Source organism: Coenobita brevimanus, chromosome 40 (assembly GCF_032717465.1).
Source record: "Coenobita brevimanus isolate Jiangsu-jjx chromosome 40, ASM3271746v2, whole genome shotgun sequence".
NCBI classification, from domain to species: Eukaryota; Metazoa; Arthropoda; class Malacostraca; order Decapoda; family Coenobitidae; genus Coenobita; species Coenobita brevimanus.
Window position 1 is genome coordinate 53,018,108 of NC_136993.1, and position 25,474 is coordinate 53,043,581.

The window sequence follows — 25,474 nt, forward strand, 5'->3', positions numbered from 1 at the left end:
TAGATGTCCTGTTGCATAGGATTACAGCTACTTTAAGTGTTGGACAGCTATTGGCTTCTTGTGCGAAAATGTTGTTCAGTCATCATACTGATGGATCACACGGAGGTAATGAGATACTGTATTTCCATAATGAATAAATATCTTGTATAATAGTAACTGAAATAACGGTGTTACGTATGTTCAGTCCACAAATGATGTCGTTTTCTTCGAGGTGCTATTTCATTAGTCTGGATAGCTGTGACACAACATCCACAAACATTGATCATCGTATATTATATTCTTTTTAAAACATTCATTAGTTTTCATACAGGTATTACACACTCAGGCCCTCCTTAGCTCCAGACGAATTTTACTATTTAATTGAGTCTACACTCACACACTGTTCATCCAGAGGGAGCAACATTTCCTTTACCATGCATGCCTGTCCGTTTTCTGCCATTATAACACAAGGATTTAGTATGTGGCCACGGCTGCACAAAATACAGTATATGGGTGGCGTGGTGCTACTGGAGAGTGTATAATTGTTTAGGCCTATAGTCTATGGGTGTTTGTGCAGGAAGTCTAGTAATACTACTTGTCTATCTATCTATTGCCAGACGCCTCAATCCCGTTCGGGGTGGGCACAAACAAATCGCCTCCACGTCGCCCTGTCGCTCGCCATTTCACTGCCCTGCTCCCAACTCACACCCCCCTCTCTCATATACCTCTCCACCCCATCCCTCTATCTCATCCTCGGCCTCCCCCTCCCTCACATACACTCTCTTCGTCAATCTTTCACCCTCCACCCTCTCCACATGGCCAAACCACCTCAGTGTATTCCTCCTAACGCTTCCTATCACATCCACATCTAGTAATACACTTCACTTATTTACTCGCACTCATGCCAAGATAGCAGCCAAAGTCGCGGTTTTGGTGACTATACTAACTGAGCATTGAACACTCTTTCACCTCCTAGCAGTCTGAATGAGATCCTGTATTCAAGCAATAGGAACATTAATTAGTGCAGTGAACAATGCAATTTTATATGTAAGTAAGGCGTCTTTTATGCACCGTGTCATCATACACACTTATGCAGTGCGAGTATAACACTGCCAAGGATAAGGTGGACTTACGGTAGGATAAAGGTTGAGTGCTGCTGAAGCGTCCAAGTAAACGTAAGCAACATTGATGCACCAGCACCTGGATGGTAAAACCCAACCATATATATATACCGTATATATATATATATATATTATATATCCAGCCAGCCAGCCATCATCCAATCCTACATTGCCCCATGTGGAGCGTAGGAGCCCGGGGCTAGGCAGTTGGTCCCGAAATATATAAATATATATATATATATATATATATATATATATATATATATATATATATATATATATATATATATATATATATATATACTGTATATAGATAGATAGATAGATATGTATGTATATAAGGAGAAAGAGAGAGAGAGAGAGAGAGAGAGAGAGAGACTGAGACGGAGAGACCTATTTGTCTCTTTCGTTTATATATATATATATATATATATATATATATATATATATATATATATATATATATATATATATATATATATACACACACACACACTGTATATGGCTAGTGAGGGAGTTATGGCTAGTGAGGGAGTGATCGCCCTCTACCTACACAGATCAAAAGCCCTCGGGAGCAGGGGGGTGGTTGCTTTCTCAGGCAGAGGAACTCCTTGAGAGTGAAATGGCTGGGAAGCATGCCGGCACGTGACTGGCTACAGCATAGCTGGGTCTTTCAGGTGTGGGCAATCAGGCAAGTTAGCTGCCTACTGCGACTGCAACACAATGGCGAGGTGTTCAGGAAGTTAGCCAAAGAAACCTTGATGGACTCTGAAAGAACAATAATGGCCCCCAGTCCCGTGCAGCCCTTAAATGGGCAGGGGGTGCTAAGAATCTCACGGTTGCCTCAGTTACAATCTAATTCCTTTGTTAATGCAAAAAATACAATTAAAATTGGTAACTGGAATGTGAGAACGCTAAATCATGACGGTAAAATCGATGAGTTAGTGAAGGTTTTTCAAAATTACGGACTTGATATTTGTGCTCTGACAGAAACTAGATTAACTGGAGTCGATAAGTTGGATTTGGAGGAAGGTATACGTTTATTGATATCTGGCCGACAGGACGGAATGCATTATCAGGGAGTAGTGTTGTTGCTGGGTTGTATGGCAAATAAGGCTTTATGTGAGTGGGATCCTATAGATGAGCGATTGTTATACGCACGGTTTAAATCAAATCATGGCAACATCAGTCTGTTTGTGTGTTATGCACCTACTAATGATGCACTCGATGAAAGGAAAGACACATTTTATGAAAAGTTGCAAGAAGGAGTAGGAAGGGTACCTAGACATGATGTTTTGATCTGCGTTGGAGACTTTAATGCAGTAATGGGCTGTTCAAATGAGGGATTTGAGGCATGTATGGGTAAGATGGGAGTTGGTAGTAGGATGAGTGAAAACGGAGTGAGGTTTGGAAGCTTCTGTCTAGCAAATGACTTAGTTATCGGGGGCACACTCTTTCAGCATTGCAATATACACAAGACAACTTGGGTGTCGCCGTGTGGAAAATATAAAAATCAGATTGATCACATCGCTATCAGTAGGAGGCATAGAAGTTCTCTGCTAGATGTTCATGTTAAACGGGGAGCGGATATTGGTAGTGACCATCAACTCAGCATTGCAAAAATAAGGTTTAAACTTAAAAATCAGAAGAAGGAAAAATCTGGTGTTGGTAGATACGATATTGTTAAGCTTAGAAGGGAAGGAGAAGAAAAGGAGGAATTCAGATTAGAATGCAGAAATAGGTTTTTGGTGTTGGAAACGTTAGAAGAGGGGGAGAGAAGTGTAGATGAGATGTGGGAGGATGTGAACAGAGTTTTGCATGAGACTGCTGAATGTACGATTGGAAGGAGACATAGATTAAAGAGAAAGAAATGGATATCAGAGGAAACGTGGGATACGATAAAAAAGAAAGGTGAGGCTAAATTGAGGAGTGAGATGCAATGCGTTGATGAACGAGAGATTGAATTAGCAAGAGCTGCGTACTGGAGTTTGAATTCAGAAGTAAGAAGGTTAGCTAGGAGAGATAAAAGATGTGTGGATGAAAAGGTTGCAGAGACTGAAATCTTAATAAACAAAAATGATGGACAGAGTCAAAGAATAGTATATGAATCGATTAGAGAACTGAGTGGTAATGCAGGTAAACGCAAGGAAATACCAGTTAGAGACAGGGAAGGAAATTTATTGACCAAAGATGGAGATATTAAAAATAGATGGAAATAGCATTTTGAGACAGTTCTTAATAGACCAATACCACCAGAAGAGGATATACCGTCTGCTCAGGAAGATTTAAATATAGAAACAGGAGAGTTGAGGCTTGCAGAAGTGGAGAAAGCAATAAAACAGTTAAAGAATAATAAGGCACCAGGGGAGGATGGTTTATTTCCGGAAATGTTTAAAGTGGAGGGGGATAGATTAATAATGATCTTGACCAAGCTATTCAATAAGATATGGGTGACGGGGTTACTACCATCAGTTTGGAAGAATGGTGTAATTGTTAAAGTTCCGAAGAAGGGAGACCTGAGTGAATGTGGTAATTGGAGGGGAATCTCTTTGTCACCGACAGCTTTGAAAGTTTTCAGTAGAGTGTTGTTAAATAGGTTGGAGCCGGTGGTTGAGGGTATTCTGAGGGATGAACAGGCTGGTTTTAGAAAGGGACGTGGTTGCAATGATCAGATCTTTATAGTTAGGCATTTGATGCAGCAAGTTAATGAAATGAGAGTACCGTTAAGTCTTTGTTTTGTTGATTTTGAAAAGGCTTTTGATAGTGTTTCGAAAGAGACTATGGGGAAGATCATGAGACATTATGGAATACCAGAGGAGTTTGTGAGGGTCATTATGAACATGCATGAGGACACATTTTGTAAAGTGATGGTTGATGGTTGTCTGAGTGATTCGTTTGAAGTCAAGTCCGGAGTAATTCAAGGTGGTGTTCTATCGCCTTTACTATTTATATTGGTCATTGATTACATTATGAAACGCGTTGGAACAGAAACCGGTGCAGGTATAATTTGGGGAGAGAACAGGAAACTTTTGGATTTAGATTATGCAGATGATATAGTTTTGATTTGTGATGGGCCAGAAGAGATGCAGAGAGTGTTGGACTGTTTGGTGAGTGAAGGTTGCAAGGTGGGTTTGGTTATTAATTGTGGAAAAACTGAAATAATCAATATGAATATGGAAAATGCGCAGGAATGTGTAATTGGAGATATGGTTGTAAGGCAAGTTGATAGTTTTAAATATTTAGGTACTTATTTAGCCAAGGATGGTTCTTTGAACTTTGAATTCAAGGAAAGGTTAAAGAAGGCTAATCAGGCAATGGGAATGCTTAAAAATATTTGGAATAATAACAATTTTTCTGTGCATACAAAAATCAAACTTTATAAGGTAATGGTTAGGAGTATCTTAATTTATGGACACAAGTCTTGGTACAGCACAGTGACTATGGAAAATAAATTCTTGGTGTTTGAAAATAAAGCACTTAGAAGAATATTAGGAGTTAAATGGTGGGAAAGGATACCAAATAGTAGAATTAGAGAAACAACGGGAGTGCAGCCGATCGATGAATATGTTAGATTCTCACGATGGAAGTGGCTAGGACATGTGTATAGGAGACAGGGAATAGTACGAGGTACACCAGGGTGGGTGGCACTTGGTAGGAGAGGTAGAGGAAGGCCAAAAGAGACGTAGGTGAGGACAATGAGACGGGAAGCTGGAGATGAGTGTTGGGGAGATCTTGAAGAGTTAGCACAAGATAGGATGTGGTGGTGTGAGTTCATCGAGGCCCTATGCATCCCCGAGGGTGCCACAGGAAATGATTGATTGATTGATTGATATATATATATATATATATATATATATATATATATATATATATATATATATATATATATATATATATGAGAGAGAGAGAGAGACCCTTTCCCTCTCTCTCTCTCTCTCTCTCTCCATCTATCTATCTATCTATCACAAAATTCCGGCCCTTACACATATAATGAGTAACGTGACCTGATATTGACTTCCTTTCATATCGAACCACTACAACGAGATTGCAGTCTTGTCAATGAACTTGTGTAAATCTACTGGATGGCGTGGGGTAGCTTCAGAACCCGTGAGTATTGTGCTTAAAGCTCGGTGGTTGGGTTTTACCATCCAGGTGCTGGTGCACCAATGTTGCTTAAGTTTACTTGGACGCTCCCGCAGCACTCAACCTTTATCCTATCGTAGGTCCAGCTTATCCTTGGCTGTTATTCTGCATAAGCCTGTATGATGACACGGTGTCTAAAACACTCCTTACTTTACATATAAAATTGCATTGCTCACTGCACTACTTCATATTTCTATCAGTTGAAAACAGGACCTCATTCAGACTGCTGGGAGGTGAGTGTTCAATGGTCAGTCAGTATACGCACCAAAGCCTCGACCCTGGCTACTATCTTGGCATGAGTGCGAATAAGGTGGTGAAGTGTATTAACAGACTCCCTGCTCAAACACAGGTAGACTATACGCAGTTTTACGCTCTCCCAGCAGCACCTCGCCACCGATATATTTTGTGTAGCCTTGGCCATATACTAAAACCTTGTATTATAATGGCAGACAACGGACAGATGTGCATAGTGTTGCTAATGTTGCAGTTCGTTATATGTCCGTTTATCACACAAAAACGTTGCAGACGTCATCTACTGTGTTAACATGGATTTGGATTGGCCTGTTGCATTACTGGACTCATGCACAAACAGTGCTAGAGTACGCAATTTTCCTATCAAAACCACACCACCGAAATGCTTCTGTAACAGTGAATACTGGCCCAATACTATCCTTGCAATTTCATGACAGAAAATGAACACACATAGTATATCAGTCGTGGGACAAAGGGAAGTAGGACCTAAAATATCATGAAGTGTAATGGTTACCTGGCACTGTGATGGTGGTGATTGCAGATGGGAAGCGAAACTTCGTTATGGTATTGTTATTTAGAGCCATCATACGAGATTCATCATAACCTCAAGTTCGACAATAGATTCTGATAGTACGAATATCTGTGATGCCGCTGACGATTGATAACGATATTCCCAAGGCAGTTAGACATAGAATAGAATCTTTGGCTGGTTAGAGGGGACTTCAGGAGAGGTTGGTCAGTGGGACGGGGTATTAGGAGAGGAAGGAAATGTTGTAGGAATAGAGAGGGTGAGAGAGCTTGACCACCCTGCTTGGTGGCAAGATGTGTGTGGAACTGGACTTTTGTGGAGTAGAAGCGAGTGAGGAGGTGGGCAGGTAGGAGTAGGGTCATCAACATCATATGTGATATTTGGTATTGGTATGGGAAATATTGCTCCCACTGGATGAACAGTGTGTGGGTGTAATCACACGATTAAATACTATAATCCGTCTGGAGCTAAGGAGGGCCTGAGTGTGTAATATTTGTATGAAAAGTAATGTACGAATGTTTTAATGAGAATATAATAAACGATGATCAATGTTTGTGGATGTTGTTACAAGTATCCAGACTAATGAAACAGCACCTCGAAGAAAGGGACATCATTTGTGGATTGAAAATCCGTAACACAGTTATTTCAGTTTTTATAATACAAGATATGCATTCATTATGCAAATACAGTATCTCATTAACTCCGCGTGATCCATCAGTATGATGACTGCACATCATGAATCATTTATGGCCACCCTGGTTCAGCCACAAAAATGTTACAGCAGTTGAGTCACACACACACTAGACTCAGGTGAACCACGTTTCGAGACACCGGACATCACACCTTCCAACATTTAGGCTCAACTACAGTTGTTCACCACATTGTATGACGAACATTAAGACTACAACATTCACCCAATACACGTTATTGCATACGAAGTTACAGATCACATCAGAACATCTGTTAAATCACACCCTATATCTTTCAAAACAAAACATGACAAAGTTTCGATACATGCTCCCCCAACACCTGTTCCCCCTCCCCTCCGTTCCACCTCGTCTCACAGTCATCTCCTGTCAGAGAAGCACTGGGATCCAATGGCATTACTATTTGTTTTTCTCTTTTCCTTCCGCTATACATACAGAGCATAACCTGATAGAACATTGTTTCTGTGGGAACTAGATACTGTAGCGGATGGGAAGATCTGCCTGGTCTGCCCATTCACTTACAATTACTACGATGTAAACAAACACAGTGGTGCCACACTTCACCAAACACACCACCCACTGTACTCCTAGAAGTGGGGGTAACTGTACTCTACCTGACAAAGAATCAGCCTGGAAGGGGTTAATAATCCAATCCCTATGGCTACTTTGGGTACGGTAAGTGAAGTGATATCAGTTCACCAGCATGCCTGGTATGTCAGATCTCATTTCAGGTGCAAGTAGACAATCAGGGGATTAGTGGGGAAGGAGGGAGTGCCACGTCAGCGTCTCGTAGGAGTGCTACTACACTGCCCAAGAGTTAAAATAATTAAACAGAGCTAATTATAGTGTACTTCACAGCCCTACTAGGTCCAGTTGCACTATGAATATTATGTACATGAATGCGAGAAGTATTCTTTCAAAGCGAGACAAATTAATTACTTATGCAAATGGCAAAAATCCTAAAAAACATAAAATCACAGAATCATGGGTAAACCCTCGTAATAAGCACATTGTTGATGAATTAGGCTATCTCTACAAAAATTATAAAATATTTGAAAAATCGTGACTGCACAAAATCGGCAGGGGAGTTCTGATATATAATTAAAAATATAAATGCAGTGCCGATCTGTAAATTCAGTTCTGAAACAAACAATTTTTTGAATGTCAGAATTTTCAGACAGGAATATACCTTTTTTTTTTTTTTCTGTTTAGACTTCCCAAATTATACGAGGGTAACGGCAAATTATTGTACGAAGAAATAAAAAAAAAAAAAAATAAACGACTGAGGTGATATTATCTGGGGGACTTCAATAATCCAAAGACTGACCGGAAATTATTATTTTTTTTTAAGAAAGGAACAGGTTGTTAAAGCTGGTAAACGATACCTTTTTAAGTCAGTCACAGATTGCACAAACGATTTGTAATAATATACCTGATCTTGCCCTAGCAACAGTGATCTAATAAATTTGTGTGATGGTGAAAATTTTAGTAACAACAACCATAATATCATTAGATGTGAAGTTAACATCAACTGTAAGACCAGCATAAATAGCTTTTTCGTTTCCACCTTGAAAAAACGAGATCTTTGAAAATATGAGAAAAGATATTTCCAGTACTAACTGGATTATGTTACTAGAGGTGGGCATCATCGAAGGAATGTGAGAAAAATTCAGAGATCAACTGACTTCTAGCAAACGAAAAAAAAAAAAAATATTGAGAATTGCCCATAGAAACAATCACGTTAACAAACTGGCACGGATGTCAAATAACAATGAAGAAAAGTACCAGTTGGAAGTCAAGAACATTAAAAAAAAAAAAAAAAAAAAAAAGCATAGAGGAAATCACAGTCAGTACCGAATATCGCAATTTACAGCTGGAAAGTACGAAAATCATTTGGGAAACTAAACAAGACTGTGAAGAAAACATTTCTTGTGAAGTAAAATCAAACTCCATATTATTATTTCATAATGTGAAAGGTTTGAAAAATTTTAAATATAGCACAGATCCTTTACTAAACTCTGTATGTGAACTCGTCCATGATAAATGAATGTTAGCAACAATACTGAAGGATTCCTTCCACAGTGTTGCCACAAAATAAAATGGCATAACATTCCCATTCTTCAATCGTGTTCTCAGGACCAGAAGATGATAAGTTATAACCCTAAGAAGTGACAGGGAACGAAAATTTAACTTTTCTTCAGAAAATTAACCAAATATATCAACTGGCCCAGATCCGATATTTCCTTGTATACCGTGTGAATGTTGCAGAGGGACTTTCCCATAACTGCTGTAAAGTATTCAATACATAATAAACTGATTGTGTAGCACTTTACCAATCAAACGTCGCTAATATATCTCAGCTTTAAAATAGGCAAAAAAAAAAAAAAAGTCCATTAAGCCTAACATCAGTACCATTAAGAAAAAAAAAATGGAAAACATTGTTAGAGATAAAATTGCCGTGTTCCTTATTAAGCATAATCTTTAAAATGATAATCAGCACGGGTTTCATAATAGATTATGTCTCACACATTTGTCTGAAGTTTTACAAACATGTACGGTAAGTGGAAGGCGAAAATAGATTCACAGTCATCTACCTAGATTCTTACACAGCGTATGATAAGGTCCCCCATCTAAGACTACTAGAAAATCTAAATACCCTTTCCCTCTCTAACAAATTTAATTGATGGTTTGGTGAATGGGTAACGGATGCAAGCTGCGCGTAGTGATAAATAGCTAATGATCAGATTGACTGGAAGTAATAAGTGGAGTCATTTCTAGGATCAGTTTATATCAGTGATGTGGAAAACTGACTAATTTCTAAGGTAGTGAAATTTGCCGATGACACGAAACTGGAGGCAAAGTAATTACGAAAGGCAGACTGAATGGATACAATGCGACCTTGATAATTTATTGTATTGAGAATGAAAAATAGCAGATGAAATTCAGTGTAGATAAATGAAAGGTAATGCACTTTGATGATAAAATATTACATAATGAGTACTGCATGTTCGATACCCCCACTGACGGAGATACAGTAAAGAACAAGAATAATTTTGTTGTTATTATCAGTAACGATCTCAGAAACTCCATACAGCTTATAACAGCCAGTGACATGGCAAAAAAAAAAAAAAAAAAAAAAATGGCTTTATTGAAAGCAACTTTGATCATAAAACGCCAAAAGGAACCTCAAAGTTTTGTATGTTATCAGACCACACGTAAAATGCTGTGTGCAGCAATGGTCAACGAATCTACGTATGGACGAAGACAGGCTAGACAGAGTGCCATGCAGAGCCATATAAAAATATAATCCCGTCGCCTCGAAATTTACCCTACAAAGGTAGACCAAATCAAATGGATATGTTCTCTCATTAAAGGCAACGACTCAGGGGAATTCTAACACAAGTATTTATATTCTCAACAAAATCTGCCCATGTTAGATATGATAATTTATTCGAAATACAGTATGATACTGTGACCTGAAACAAGGTAATGACACTCAAAAGCTAATGCTGTGCACTGTCTACTCATAGGGAGAAACTATTTTTATAATCGATATTGACTACCAGCAGCAGTATTTACTGCAATAATATCAATACATTTAAAATTCGACTATACAAATATTTTGAGACTTTAGGCTATTACTGAGTCTTGTTTTCAGGTTGAATTGTATGCTGATAAATCTGAAACGTTTGCATAATAATGAGAGCGTCTGTTGACTATGTATGTTTTTCTTTTACAAATCTGTACAAAAGATAATTCATAGTGCATATTTGTTCCTCTTTTGCTATTTCTTTATTATTTCCATGCTTGTTCCTTCTAACAAACATTTTTAAAAATAATTTTCCTTGCTGTTTTACCGGATGGTGTTGTGGGTGGGGGGAAAACCTTCCTCGTTTCTACACTTTTTTCTTACACGTTAGTTAGATCTTAGTAGTATTAGCTGTTTCTCAGACAGAAAACCTCATAATGGACCAATAGGCCTTCTGTAACCTGCATTTCCTACTTATTCCTGACGTCTTCCATATACGTAATATATCCTGTCCTAATATTCTGTCAACTGTACAGACAAAATCAGTTCAGCTATTGTTAACATTCATTGTACCTTGTTTTCATCTGTTGCATTACTGGATCGGTTTGCTATGATGTGATGAATGTTTGAGCATTATTATTATTATTATTATTATTATTTTGGCACACATCAAACAGTCGTTGTCCAATATCACATTCTCCAGGAGCAATATAACGACACACTACAACATTTAGAAAAACATGTAATGCAGTAACTGTGTTCTCTTCTGATCAAAATCTACCTTTAAAACCTTTATCTCAATTTTATGGGCTATAAATAATGCAACTTTCATCCTCTCCTACGACAATGTATAGTTTCACAAAAGGCTATTTAATTCATCATGACTCATTCATATTTGTCATTAATTACTCACCAACAAAACAATACCACTATACTCTATCCAAGTGTAATCCTATCAGTGTCGATAGTCACACTACGCCATACAGAGATGGTTCCGATGCGCCATAACTGGTAAAATCCTTCGTTACTTCCAAAACCAGAGGTATTAAATACTCATAAACATTTACCCATAATGCAAATACTTTTCTGTACATAAAATATATCAAGTAGCTAAAACATAACGCTAACACACACAAACACAATCGACGAAACTCTTATTGCTCCAGTTTCCTCTTCTTTCTTCTATCATCTTTTTTCTTATATCCCTCTAGCTTTAAATTGGCAAAACTGGTTAATTTTTTTTTCTTCCACACAGGGATTTCATTTCCACTGGATCCGATGAACGGTTGGCATTACCCATAAGAGGGCAAGCTAATTAGTCGGGAATATGTCAAGTATTTTTTTATTCTGATTCGATTTAGACTAAACCTGTTAGAAAGTTAATGGATGAGAAAAGGGTGAAGTGATTCAATAGGAGCATTCCCAATAAGGCACAGATAATACATACCACCAGAATTTTCTTTCCGGTTTTATTTTGCGGGCAGTGTAGAGTGTTCATATTCGGGTGTTTTTTTGTTTTTTGCATTATGATATTATGTACTGTACATATTTTTTTCATTCAGTTAAGGTGAGCTTCGTGCCGAATAATGTGGTCACAAAATACTTTGTGATCTTCGAAAATTTTGCAGTCTTGGCTTAATGCATCGAGATTTATCGGTTTTATGCATATGTTTGAATATTTTTTAATTTATACTTTTATTCAAATACTCCCAATGGTCACCAGCGAGGGTATTAAAAGAAAAAAAAAAAGATTTTCGTCAAAGACTACGGTTCCCAAAGACAGAGATCGCAGGGGCAAAGGAACAAACTTGGCAAGGAAGGTCTGTGATTCATCTCTCAGCTCATATATGCATTAACTTTTCACCCTCTGAGATAGGACTGCCATATCTGAACAGTCAAAATTCTGGACGCCTACGCTGAAATCCCTGTTCCCTCCCGCCCTCCAAGACACACTTTGGGCCTTTGACGTTTTATATATATATATATATATATAGAAGTATATATATATATATATATATATATATATATATATATATTGTTACGCTGTTCGCCTTTCCGTTCCCACGGATGCAGCCGTTACAGCTGGGCTAGGGGGATTATGCAGTATGTATCCGTGTCATTCGCGGAGTTTAAATTAGCGAGTGTTACAAGTTCTTTTGTTTCTTTCGTTCCTGCCACTGAGGGCAATTTTATTTCATACTATGCTGAGAATGCATTTGATTATTTTGATTGTCTTATGTGAGCTACCAGTATATTTAATGATGTTTTGCTTGCATTAGAAGTACCAATTTATTGTAGAGAAAGAGGGGCACGAATTTAAGTTCCTTGTTAATTAATCTGATTTATGCGTTCGCGCTTGAATGCAACGAGCCTTGATCAGAGGCAGTCTCTTCCCAGCCAGCTTTAGTATCGGGTGCTTGTACACTCACTCTCTCTCCCCAGTCATTTTTATGCCGGGCTGGCGTTTTTGTTTGAGTTTATTTTTACTCATTTGTTTGTTGACTGAGGAAGGTAGTTATTTTGTTTTGTTTTTGTAACCGTGTTGTCTTTGGAGGGCCAGTTTGGCTCACCGTGGTCCTCTCGCTGCCTTTGTTGACGTTCCCCAACACACGTACATACACACACACCCATGACCCCTACACAGTTGGTCCCATCTCTTTGCACAAGGCTAGTGAGAACCATCGTGAGCTACTAACTGCGTTCCCCCCTTGGACACGGGTTAAGTAGAAAGTCGTCACCACCGGAAGTAAGTGGGAGGTGTTCCTGTATACTGTCTCGGGCGGTATTACTTCCGGTAGTGGCGCTAGTAGGCTAGATCTATAGGTAGGCTGTTCCGTTTTATTATCAAAGTACAGAGTGTTGCGTTCTTAAGTAAGTACTTCCGTTGTGCAGTTTTTCTCTAGTTTGCGGAGTGTCAGTGCCGGGGTCTGCGTTATTTTGCAACGCAGTGGAGGCTGATCATCTAAGGCTGACTTGTTGTCTTTTTGTAATAGCCCCGGGCCGGCGCTACCGTAACAGTGGCGACCTCGCATCAGGATATCCTAACAGTGCCTTCTTCTTGCTAGGATATCGTTACCTTGGCGTTCTCTGTACTTTGAGGTGAAGTTGATGTGTTTTGTAGTTTCTCAGTCAGCATTAGTATTTCATTATTCAGTACTGCCATTGAATTGTCGCCATGGAGTCACGCGTGTCTACACCAGATCGCGTACGTGCTGAGTCACCTGTGGATATGGAAAATATGGAACAACGAGAGGCACATAGCAAAGGTACTCGTGTGAGCCCTGAGTTTGACTATGGTGCTGAGTTGCTTCGTTTCGCTACCCCACTATTACCATCTATGATGCCGCCGAGCCAGTTTAGAGCAGTTCCCCCAGGTATGTCTGGTGCTTTCCCTGGAGTTGTTCATTCCACTCCCATATACCCTGGAGTCTTGTCACCGGAGGCTCAGTTGCAGTTGGAGTTGAAAAAGATGGAGATGGAAATGCAGCGTGCAAAAGAAGAGAGGGAAATGCAGCGTGCAAGAGAGAAGGAAGAGAGGGAGATACAGCGTGCAAGAGAGAAAGAAGAGAGGGAGATGGAGTTGCAGCGTGAAAAAATGCGATTTGAGCTGGAGAAGACTCGTTTGGAGGTGACTGCCAATAGACCAACTTCAGATACCCAAACCTCAGGCCGTGCAGAGGATAGGGAGAGTTGGTTCTCAAGGAGTCTAAAATTAGTGCCAGCATTTGATGAGTTGAAGGTGACAGAATGGTTTGTTAGATTTGAGAAGAAGGCTAGGGAGTTTTAGTGGCCCAGGCAGCGCTGGGTGGGGTTGGTATCTAATGTGCTGAAGGGAAAAGCTTTGGAAGTGTATAATAGGTTGAGCCCTGAGGATGTAGATGATTATGATGAATTTAAAACAGCTATCCTGAAGGCATATGAACTTAGACCAGAGGCTTATCGGTTGTTGTTCCGTGGTGCTCGGAAAAGGCCTGCTGACACCTATATGGCCTACGCCAGGTATCTGGAGGAGAGGTTAGACGAGTGGTTGCTGAGTGAGAGCGCCACTTCATATAACGAGGTGCGTGAACTGCTTTTGATGGAACATTTTACCAACATGGCTGACAAAGAAATTGGTGTTAAAATTAGGGAGAAGAGATTTAAGACCGTGAAGGAAGCAGCGACGTGGGCTGATGACCAGGTGTTTGCCTTGCGGAGTATGGGGGTCAAGTATGCTAATTTTCAGTATTCCAGGGAGAGGACTGTGAGTGGCCCTGCCTGGGATAAATCTCCCGTGAATCAGTCCAAGGGAAGTACAGAGGAGAAAAAGAATTCAGGGAGAAAGAGCCCTGTATCCAGTTCGAAGCTAGTTTGTTACTTTTGCAAACAGAGTGGGCACATAAAGCCTAACTGCCCTAAGTGGAAGGCCTCCCAAAATGCCAAACCAGTGGCACTAATTGTAGGTTCGAGTCAGGTGAACGAGAGGAGTTGGGAGAGTGGTAACGGTGAGGGAGAAGTCTGTGGAAAGTTGGAGTGCAGCCGGCTGTGCTCGCTGCCAGCTCAGGCTGAAAAGGTTACCCAACATGCTACGCCACCTCCGGATGAACTGCCTCAGAAATCGTCCCTAGACTGGTGTAAACCTTTTATATGTCATGGCACAGTGAAAATTCATGGGATCAGTTATCCAGTTACTGTGGCTCGTGATACCTGTGCACAACAGTCTGTGTGCAGAAACGTGACTGGAGGGCCTGTAAACTCAGGGAAGTATGTGCTGTGTAGAGGCATGAACTCAGATGAATACTATGATTATGTTCATGTGGAACTCGATTGCCCCATTGTTCAGGCTGCAGCTCAAGTAGCTGTTGCTGATGTAATGCCACTAGAGGGGGTTGATTTTCTGCTGGGGAACGACCTGGCTGGAGAGAAAGTATTTCCATCTCTTCCCCCACCAGTTGTTGTGGCAGAGAAGTGTTTTGACGCCCCAGAAATTGGTATTGAAGTTGATGCAGAAGTGGAAGCCATGTTCCCGGTCTGTGCAATTACACGATCTATGGCACAGGTTGCAGCCCGGGAGGAAGAACTGGTGAAGTCACAGGTTCTTGGGGTCGACTGTGATGAGGCAGGGCCACCAATGGAGGAACCTAGTGAGCAGAGTGTTGCTGTGGTGGGTGAGGAGAGTGGGAATGTGTGCATGGGTGCCGCCCCACTTCCCACTCAGGACACTAGAGGTGGTGCTGAGTGTGTCTGTGTGGAGACTGAACTCAGCCCACCGACTGAATTAGAAGAATTTCAGGACGCTGGGGTCGACTGCGGGGATGCAGGACCACCGTCAAACGCGCCTGAGGAACAGAGTGCCTCTGTTGAGGGTAGAGGTGATGATGTCAGTGTGGAATCTGACATTCCTCCCCCTGTCGAGTGTATTAGAGGTGACGCTGAGATTGATTGCCCTTCGCAATCCAGTGTCCCGACCAGTCCCTTATCTCAGTCCTCAGTAGAGCTGGCGGGTATTGGGTCAGCAGAATTGAGGGTGAAGCAACAGGAGGATGTAACATTAAAGCCCTTGTTTGCTCGAGTAGGGGAAGAAAGAAGTATGGAGTGTGGTAAGGAGGAGTTCCTGATTAAAGACAATGTTTTACATCGCCGATGGACGCCCACTGGCGCCACGATGGATGGAGGAGTGGGTGAGTTAGTGCAGGTGGTGGTGCCTGTGCAGTATAGGGTGCCGTTAATACAGTTAGCACATGAGGGACCTTTAGCAGGTCACTTGGGAAACAGAAAGACAGTGCAGCGCTTAAGATATAACTTTTGGTGGCCAAGTATGCCGGGACAAGTTGCTGCGTACATCAAGAGCTGTCACACGTGTCAGATAGTGGGCAAGCCTAATCAAGTTCTTCCTGTGGCCCCTTTGACTCCCATTCCTGCAGTTGAACCTCCGTTTACCCGGGTAATCATTGATATTGTGGGCCCTTTACCTCCTACTTCTGCTGGAAACAAGTATTTGTTAACCATAATGGATGTTACAACGCGATACCCAGAGGCTATACCAATCAGAAGCATGCAGGCGAAGTCAGTAGTCAAGCAACTTATCCTGTTCTTTACTCATTTTGGCCTGCCCAAGGAGTTGCAGTCAGACCGTGGAGTAAATTTTACATCTAATTTGTTTAAGCAGACAATGACAGAGTTGGGCATCAAACATATTTTGTCCAGTGCCTACCATCCGCAGTCACAAGGTGCCCTGGAGAGGCATCATCAGACCGTAAAGACAATGCTGCGCACCTTCTGCTATGATAGTGGAAAGGATTGGGACCTAGCGGTACCCTTTGTTATGTTTGCAGTGAGAGAGGTACCAACTGAGTCGTTAGGGTTTTCACCCAATGAGTTAGTGTTTGGGCACAGAGTTCGTGGTCCCTTGGATGTGGTGCGAGAGGCCTGGAGTAACAACAAATCTGGCAACCAGGAATCCATGCTTGACTATGTCTGCCGCACTCGGGAGAGACTGCATTGCGCTTTAGAGCTTGCCCGTGACCATCTAATCGGGGCTCAAGCGAAAATGAAGGCTCATTACGATAAGAAGGTCAGAAGTCGTGAGTTTAAGCAAGGAGATGAAGTTTTGGCACTGCTGCCCATGCAAGGAAAACCTCTGGCGGCTAGATTCAGTGGTCCTTATATTGTGAAGAAGAGAGTTGGGGAACCTGACTATCTAATTGTTACCCCAGATAGGCGGAAGAGTACTCAGTTGTGCCACATTAATATGTTGAAGCCATACTACCGCCCAGTTGATTCTCATTGTGGGATGACTGCTGATGTCTCTCACCGGGGATGTGAAGGACGGGGAAAGGAGGACGTGGCATCAAAGGAACGTGCTGTGGAGGGAGCTGTTGGTGCCGGTAATGTGAGTAGTGGACCAGGGTTACAGCCACAGTCCCTGGAAGGTGACTTTGGAGTGGACGTTGAGGGAACCAGGGAGAGCACTCCTGTAGTTTTGGTGGTTGGTAGTGAGTTGGAGGAGCAGGAGGAAGTGCTTAGTCGTGGTGAGATGTTACCAGCTGACCTATGGGAGGGCAATGGTTATGCAGCTCTGGTGGAGAAATTGCGACACCTTGATCCAGCAAAGCGAGAAGAGCTGTGCAACAGATTATGGAAACATCCGAAAGTTTTTGGAGATTCACCGGGATTGACAACTTGGGCTACTCATGACATTGACGTTGGGGATAGTAAGCCTGTAAAATTAGCTCCCTACCGCATCAACCCTATCAGACAGAAAGCTCTCGATAATGAGATCAAGTATATGTTGGACCATGGATTGATCAAGAGGAGTTTCAGTGAGTGGAGTTCACCAGTTACCTTGCAGCCAAAGCCAGATGGGAAGGTTAGGTTGTGTGTGGACTTCCGGAAAGTTAACTCACTGTCTAAGACCGATGCTTATCCCTTGCCTCGGGTCGATGACTCCGTGGACAAGGTGGGAAATGCCACTTATATCACCAAACTTGACTTAGTAAAGGGATACTGGCAGGTCCCGCTGACGGAACGGAGCTAAACAAGTGGCTAGCTTTGTTGTCAGTGGTGCAGTATATCAGTGCCAGGTGATGCCTTATGGATTGAAGAATGCTCCAGCCACTTTCCAGAGGCTTATGGATAAAGTGGTGGATGGCATACCTAATTGTGTCGTTTACATCGATGATGTCATTGTGTATGACACCAAGTGGGAGGAGCACCTTGATCATGTGGAAATGCTCATTAAGCGGTTGGAGGAAGCTGGCTTAGTAGTCAACTTGGACAAGTGCGAGTTCGTATGTGCTAAGGTCCAGTACCTTGGATTTGTTGTAGGACATGGGCAAGTGGCTCCACCTCGGGCTAAGGTGGATGCCATTTCCAACTTTGCAGCACCCCAGTGTCGCCGTGCCCTCCAGCGATTTTTGGGCATGATCGGCTATTACAGACGATTTATTGGGAATTACTCCACAGTGCTTGCCCCTCTTACTGACTTATTGCGCAAGGATAAGAAGTGGCAGTGGACAGCCGAGTGTGAGCAAGCTTTACTACTGTTAAGTCTCTGCTGTGCCACCACCCTATATTGCGTGCACCAGATTTTGACAAATCTTTTGTGCTGGCAGTTGATGCTAGTCGAGTAGGGGTAGGAGCAGTGTTGATGCAACCGGATGAGGGCCAGGTTGAACATCCCATATCATACTTCTCAAAGAAGTTTAATAGAGCCCAGAAGAATTATTCTGTCATAGAGCAGGAGTTATTAGCGATTATCCTGGCCCTGCAACACTTTGCTGTCTACCTGCCCCCTTTTGGCCCTGTGATCAAGATTTATTCAGACCATCATCCCCTGCAGTTTTTGAACAAGTTCAAATTTAAGAACCAGCGTTTGACCCGCTGGAGTTTGCTTTTGCAAGAGTACAATTTAAAAGTTAGGCATATTAAAGGGATTGATAACGTAATTGCTGATTGTTTATCCAGGGAGGGGTCAGGGTCTTGATTCGAAAATTTTGATCCAGGGCTCAAAATTTTCCCTTGGGGAAGGGCGTGTTACGCTGTTCGCCTTTCCGTTCCCACGGATGCAGCCGTTACAGCTGGGCTAGGGGGATTATGCAGTATGTATCCGTGTCATTCGCGGAGTTTAAATTAGCGAGTGTTACAAGTTCTTTTGTTTCTTTCGTTCCTGCCACTGAGGGCAATTTTATTTCATACCATGCTGAGAATGCATTTGATTATTTTGATTGTCTTATGTGAGCTACCAGTATATTTAATGATGTTTTGCTTGCATTAGTAGTACCAATTTATTGTAGAGAGAGAGGGGCACGAATTTAAGTTCCTTGTTAATTAATCTGATTTATGCGTTCGCGCTTGAATGCAACGAGCCTTGATCAGAGGCAGTCTCTTCCCAGCCAGCTTTAGTATCGGGTGCTTGTACACTCTCTCTCCCCAGTCATTTTTATGCCGGGCTGGCGTTTTTGTTTGAGTTTATTTTTACTCATTTGTTTGTTGACTGAGGAAGGTAGTTATTTTGTTTTGTTTTTGTAACCGTGTTGTCTTTGGAGGGCCAGTTTGGCTCACCGTGGTCCTCTCGCTGCCTTTGTTGACGTTCCCCAACACACGTACATACACACACACCCCTGACCCCTACACAGTTGGTCCCATCTCTTTGCACAAGGCTAGTGAGAACCATCGTGAGCTACTAACTGCGTTCCCCCCTTGGACACGGGTTAAGTAGAAAGTCGTCACCACCGGAAGTAAGTGGGAGGTGTTCCTGTATACTGTCTCGGGCGGTATTACTTCCGGTAGTGGCGATAGTAGGCTAGATCTATAGGTAGGCTGTTCCGTTTTATTATCAAAGTACAGAGTGTTGCGTTCTTAAGTAAGTACTTCCGTTGTGCAGTTTTTCTCTAGTTTGCGGAGTGTCAGTGCCGGGGTCTGCGTTATTTTGCAACGCAGTGGAGGCTGATCATCTAAGGCTGACTTGTTGTCTTTTTGTAATAGCCCCGGGCTGGCGCACCGTAACAATATATATATATATATATATATATATATATATATATATATATATATATATATATATATGCACACACACACACACACACACACCAATACTGCTGTACTGTATCACAATCTTAAATCTGTTTACAATGTAATGGAAAACAGGCAAAGTATAGAATTGGCTAGATGAAAAATGCTGAACCTAGATGCAGGATAAGATCATGAGAATAACAAATGCTATAGCATAACAATGAAATCCAAGCCAATAATTGTGTGCAGTTACCAATTATTTTATGGCTATAACAACACTTTGGAAAAAGAAACCGTGGATGAAGAACAGGAAAATGAAAGACATTTTATCTACCTGCTAGCACTAAACCAGCCAAGTTGGCAACAACTAACAGCTGACGAAAACAACGAAGGTCTCTCTCTCTCTCTCTCTCTCTCTCATTACAGAGTTTAACTGTATATTACTTTTTTCGGGAAAAAGTGATGGATGCTGAAAGTCCGGACTTATGGAGAATTTTTTAAAATCCTCCCGGCCAAAGATTTTGACACCTAAATGCTGGACATGTCTGGGATAAAAAGTACATATGGCAACTCTAATTTGAGAAGCAAAAAATTCTTAATATATTGGTAAAGCATCATTATTTAGAGATAATATGCATAAAACTGCATAAATTTCACGAACACCAACCATTTTAACCATTGCTGGAATCTGTTATGTATAGGGTAAATAAAGATCAGTATGACTAAGAAGTGATATTACTGTAGTGTTCATCTTTATATCAATGTACTGATATTGTTGTCAGGTCAAATTAGGATACTTGTCCCTGTAAAACGATACAGCCGGTCTCGGCCCCAGAACTTAAAGCTGCCTGCAGTACAAGCATTTGTCAATAAACTTTGTCAACATTCAACATGACACATTTTATATGTGCCATGGCTGACAGCAAATCGGAATCAAGAAAGAAGATAACAAGAAAGAAGGGTGAAAGATTCACATAATCTTGTTAATGGAAGCAGCAAGAAAACGTGGGTGTGTTTCGATTTGGAGAGCATGTTGTACTGCAGGCAGCGACTATCTGTTGAAACAACTTTTTTTTCTTTTAATACCTTTACTCGTGACCACTGGGAGTATTTGAATAAAAGGATAAATAAAGACATTTTCGTACATATATGTAAACCCAATAAATTTTCATCCCTTAACATATACAGCCAACACCACAAAATATCCGAACAGCACAAAATATTTTTAGTCCAGGAGACAGTGAGGTGAACCTAGCAGTAGGGTATATACAAGGTTTTTTTTGCTGTTTCTAGTCCTCCTGGGTGTCCTAATGAAGAATCTGACGGATGCCACTCTGGCATCCTTGGGCATTTGTTTTTATTAACAGAAATTTAAAATGGCGGCCGGACCACATTTATCACTGTGGTTTTGTGCAGATCAAGAGGATACCTGCTTTAAATAGTATGTACAAGCTGTCACTGCTATTATAATAACGTCTATGAGTTTTATTTAACATCATACACATTCATCATGACAATACATGGATATAGTATGGGCAAAAAGCTACCAAAAGGTATAAATATAGCATATAATAGCAACAAAATGTATGATGCCAGAAGTGACTAACATTCATCAGTAAGTTCTTTAGACTACTCTTCACCAAAATATTTAAAATAAAGCCCTCTACACTTCACCACAATATGTAAGCTTTAAACATTTACATCCATAGCTCAAAACAGAGATCTATTCATCCAGATCATCCTCACTGTCTGATTCAAGAGGATCATCGAACATCTGCTTAACTGTATGATCATTGTTGCACTTGTCCTCTGTTTGTCAGCTGCAGAATGTGATGCAAGACACCTTTGCACTCTTACAGCTGCACTGCTTACGATTACATGGTGTGCTGCGTGTGCATCCACATGCGATAGCTTTCATCAAGTCTGAAGGTGCTGCAGGCCTATAACTGGTTAGGGGACCTCATCTCTGTTATACCACCCATAGTCTTCTGCATTCACATCTGGGGGTTGCTGCTCATCAGCAGCTTTCCACAACATTGCCTGAAAGTGAGCTCGCTTCATGTGGTGAGTGAGTGCCTCGTCTGTTGGCTGCAGAGAGCGGAGATTGGAGCATTTTTCTCTCTTTATGGTGAAGAGCATGTGGCGAACTTTAGCCATGGTTGTGCAGATCTTGGCACCATACAAGAGGCAAAACAGACGACGACCAGTCTCCATCAAGACTTCTTCAGAAGTGTTTGGTTGACCCACTGGAGTAAGATCAAGGTTGTCATGCTTCATCATGACATTAATGGCAGATACTTTGCCTTTCCCAAAGGGGTATGAGACTGTGTCACACCCGGTAATCACATGCAAGGCAAAAGCTGCAAGCTTTTATTTCCAAGCTTTCTAGCTGTAGCAGTTATATCGTTAACTGTTCTATCAAATTTTCTCATTGTGACCTCCTGGGAGAGGTGGTGTTTCCAACAAAAGTACAGCAACAGCACAAACACATCTGTGTCCTCACTCAGTACCTGAATGTGTTCCCTGCTTTCCTCTCTTCCCAAAAGAAGAGTGTAGCTGATGATATTGATATCGGCTTCTTCATGTCCAAATTCTTCATCCTCCTGACCAATCATCTTCACATTCACATCATCATCATCATGTGCTAAACAAAGAAGGCCAGTGAGTTGCTTTTTGTTGTTGACATTCTTCATGAGCACATTCCTAGCTGGCAGAGGAGTGCTCATTGTCATTTTGATGTCAGGGGGCAGAGCTCCAGATGTACGTCTCTCACGTTCATGGGACTTAGTGGATCCCTCTTGGTACTGGTCAAAGATAACGTACATCTCATGACTTCGAGATACTGATTTGCTGAAGTTAGCTGCCAGCTGTTCCATTGTTGCATTCTTTGGCCAGGAGACGTGGTACAGCATTGCATTACCATCAATGATTTCAACCTCAGGCTGAATGGTTGAATGCTTCAATACTGCAAGATGGCTGACAAGAGAGGATTCGTTGCCTTTCCTCATATGACCATATTCATCGAATAGATTGAATGGGATGGGTGCCAGTTCATAACTGAGGACATCCTTTTAGTCAAGGCCCCTGTGAGCACTTGTCACGAGCATTCTTGCATTCAACCTTTCTGTGTCATACACTGTCTTGTCTCCGACTCTGACTCCTTTCTTCACTGTCTCCACAGTGACCACCTCTTTTTTCACTGGTTCATAGAAACCTCCAGGTAATTTGCCTAGAAACCTGGCAGCCATATTTTGCCCAATTGCAACAGCCTTGCTGTCTTCAGTGCAGTGCATCAATTGACAATGTTCACAAGCTTTTCATTTGAGGATTTCAGAGGTTGGAAGCATTTCTGTACTTCAGTCCGTATTTTCCGTTTGTCCATTGCATCGAGCTCAACCCTTTGTGATCCTTCCTCCTTATGCCTTTTCTTTGACTCCTTCCCTTCCACACTGATGCTATCTTCATCCTTGAATATTGTATCCATAGACAGAGAAACCGTGTTGCAGACACCATATGAAAGGATCAATCGTGCCACCTGATCTGGTGAGAGGGTGATACCAACAAGTCCACCTCTTGCTTTTCCATACCGGATGTATGTCTGTTCCCCGAATTGGTCTGAAAACACAGCATTCCATTGTCCTTCTTCATGGCAGCAGACATGCTCCCCTCTTAGGAACACATCTTCAATGACTTAATTTCAAGAAGATAAAACTGGGAGCAGTGTCTGAATATTACAACAGCTGACCAAATCGCTAATAAAGGAGGGGGTACTTATTTGCCCCTATAAAAAATTTTGCCGAATGGTGCCAAAGTGGCATCCGTCGGATTCTTGTTCAGGACATGTGGGAGAGCACTAAACAACCAAAAAACCTTGTATATACCCTAAAGCAAGGTTCAGCTAAAAAAAAAACCACCCGTCTCCTGAACTATTTGTGACATTATTAGGCAAGGGGCTCACCTTAATTGATTGAGAATAATGTGTACATTATATTATTATAAATAGGCACCTGTATGAGAGCACTCATCATTGCCCACAAAATAAAACTGGAAATTAATAATTCTGGTGGTATGTAGTATCTGTGCTTTGTTTTGGGCTTAGTGCAAACACTCCTATTTTGAGAAGAATCGATCACAGTTAATGGTCACAGTGCAAGTTCATACTTTTGATAATGAAACCTGATTGAATGGTTGATGATCAAAGACTAAATTATTCTGTCTTGAGATCAATGGGCCCAAGGTTAGGATCACAGGGCAAGATCAACTTAACAGTTTTGATCTTTTGGGGACCAAATTTAGCGGAGGGGTAAACCGCATGACTTCATTTTACTTCACTAGATTCTTTGTTGGGTGATTGCAATGTAGGTCACCTGAGTCAGGCTAAAAAATTTCATAGTCACACGAAAAACAGTTGAATTTCCCGCACATTATTATTCATTTATTATTTATACTTTGTGGGTTTGAGTAGGTGGCAGATAGCTTTACACAAATATATTGGTGTCATCTGGAGCTGTATATTATAACAGCAGCAACAACAACAACAACAATAATAATAATAATAATAATAATAATAATAAAATAATTTATTATTATTATTATTAGTAGTAGTAGTAGTAGTAGTATTAACTTTCTTCACCTCCATCCTCCTTCACACACACATTTTTTTTTTTTTTATGCAGCCCCTTTTGAAATTTGATTTCTTAAACACTAGCCCTGACAACACTACTTTAAATATTGTGCCAAAAGCTTAATAACATATATATCTAAATATATTCTCTCATTTTGTTATACTAAAAATTTTCTGTGATGAAAACTAAAACATAGTATTTCATCATCACTGAACAGACACCCTGGAACTAAACTCCATTATGACTAAACCATGAGAGATACTGACTCTGTAGCAGACATACATGCACTTCAACATTGCTGTTTTCTTCCATTATCTCTGGAGTAATATTGCTTTCTGATGACATTCGAACCCCAACTTAGGCAATTTATATATATATATGCGCTTATTAGCTTTTTCGCATCATAGTGGATCTAAGAATTCATAATGCCGTAGGTTACGGATTAACAGACCCGTCTGAAGTTTGAGAGTAACCCTTTCGCATATGGTGACGCAATGCAAGTCATAATCTTTGCAATCTTAAGAGTAACCTATGACAGTACATGACGCAAATTCCCTATAAATGATTGTAAAAACTTCTCCTGTAGATGAATTGGCATCAAATTTGGTTGAGTCAAAGCTGAGGGTGGCCAGGCCTAGGGGAAATATATGGTAACACCCAGGAGCTTATCAGAAGGGCAAGCGGCCTAGTTTTAGCTCAGTGTTCTCCTGGCAGTCAGCCTAGTAGGGTGTCTGAGCACACGGCCGGTCTTTTAAACCTGCGTTTTCTATTACTGCACCATCCATACCTTACGTGTATTATATTGATATTGTGTTATATATATTGCAGTGTGCTTGAGAGGAAAGTTTATATGTTTCATATACTTTTTTCAGAAAAAGCCAGATTTGAAAAATCATAACTGATTTATACCATTCCCCTCCTATTACACACTAAACCTACAATGTCTCGCAAGGGCTTATCAGAGAAAGAGCACATGAAATACCTATTTAGTGGAAGTGAGAGTGAAGAAAGCAGTGAAAGTGATTCTTTTGAGGAGGAAAAAGTAAGGAGGAGAAAAGCAAGGGCTAAATCTGACCCTAAGGGAGATTAGTGCAAAG